Consider the following 1,481-nt stretch of genomic DNA (forward strand, 5'->3'; position numbering starts at 1 on the left):
CCCTGTCCCACCTGCTCTCATCATCAACCCTGTCCCACCTGCACTCCTCAACCCTCTCCCACCTGCACTCATCATCATCCCTGTCCTGTCCCACTTTCAACTCTCTTCAACTCAGTCTTTCCAGTTACAAGGATCCCCTCTGACCTGTGGTCTGAGCTCTGTTGATCTGTCAGTTTGTTATTTGTGCTTTGTTTTTATCTTTTCGTCCTAAAAGTTTCCCAAAATATTTTTAGGGACTCTGGCTTACCAGTTAGCCTTGGGACTAGTGAGCAAAGACATTCTCCTCAGCGCTGGTTCCTGGACTGTTAGAATTCTTCTCTGTTCCTCCCATCTCTGCTTAATCTACAGCTTCTTCTTGGCTTTAGTGGGACAATTATTTTATTAGAGGACTTGCCTGGAGACTTCGGGAAGGATGGATTAATCACAACTGCTAGTTAATCTTGGCTGCCAACAAGAGAGTGATCTAAATAGGCTGCTAGCTTCACCTGGAACAGCCTGCTCTGTGAGTCCAACCTGAGCTGCCCTTCCCCAGCCTGTGCAGCCCTGTTGAATGCTTCTCAAGTTAGTACAAAATTGCTCTTTACCACAACTTTCATTCCCCAGCACACTCCTCATTTTATATAGTGGAATAGAAATGAAATCAGAAGTCAGGAGCCCAGGGTAGATAAACTTATCCTACCACTGATTTATTTTAGTATGGTGAACAGTCTTTATTCTGTGGAATATAGAGTCCTCCCATTCAAGATGTGGCATGGATAAGATAGAAAGGATATATAGTGGTTACAAACAGGACTGAGCCAGACTCGAAGACAATGGCATCTTTAATAAGTTCTTTTGTTTTTGACCTTCGGTTTCTGTAAAGCAGGAAAATTCATAGGCCTTCTCTGAAAGTTGTTTGCAAGGACTGAGATCAGATTGAGAACAGACTGACCATGAAGTAAGGGCTCACCATAGGGAATCTACCCAATGCCTACCTACACTCTAAACTCAGAACATCCTGCCTCTGATTCATGGGAGTGTGGAAAGCAGACATTATAAGCAGTCAGTACAGACTCTGTTTGTTTCACTAAAGCTGAGAAACACCATGGCTTTCAAGAAATCATTTGGTTGATATAGATAGGTATGTGAGCTTGGACAGTTCCCCTCAATTCCCTGGTGAGGAACAAACCCCAGTGAAGCAGGGTTGAGGGGTGGGATCCATGGAGAATAATGCGGAGGGCAGAAGCCTTCAGAAGGAGCAATGCCGTTGTTGCGGGGATGGATTATAGGTGGCAAGAGTGGTCTGCTCTCTCCGCACATTCTCTTGCTTGACTCACGCGCAGCTTTCACTGTCAGCTGTGATATGATGTCATCTGCTGGATGCAGGTGCATGCTCTTGGGCTTGCCAGCCTCCAGAGGTGTGAGCTACATCAATATTTCAATACATTCTCTCTCTCTCTCTCTCTCTCTCTCTCTCTCTCTCTCTCTCTCTCTCTCTCTCT

General features: G+C 45.4%; 1 protein-coding gene and 1 pseudogene across 2 annotated transcripts in view; one reads left to right on the forward strand and one right to left on the reverse strand.

The window, feature by feature from the left end:
• The window catches only part of LOC101990715, a 10,082-nt pseudogene extending 8,711 nt beyond the window's left edge, over window positions 1-1,371 (reverse strand).
• Frmd4a (FERM domain containing 4A) overlaps window positions 1-1,481 on the forward strand; it is a 592,091-nt gene that overhangs the window by 46,374 nt on the left and 544,236 nt on the right. The gene's annotated exons all lie outside the window — the stretch shown is intronic.

Source organism: Microtus ochrogaster, chromosome 16 (genome assembly GCF_000317375.1).
Source record: "Microtus ochrogaster isolate Prairie Vole_2 chromosome 16, MicOch1.0, whole genome shotgun sequence".
Classification (NCBI taxonomy): domain Eukaryota; kingdom Metazoa; phylum Chordata; class Mammalia; order Rodentia; family Cricetidae; genus Microtus; species Microtus ochrogaster.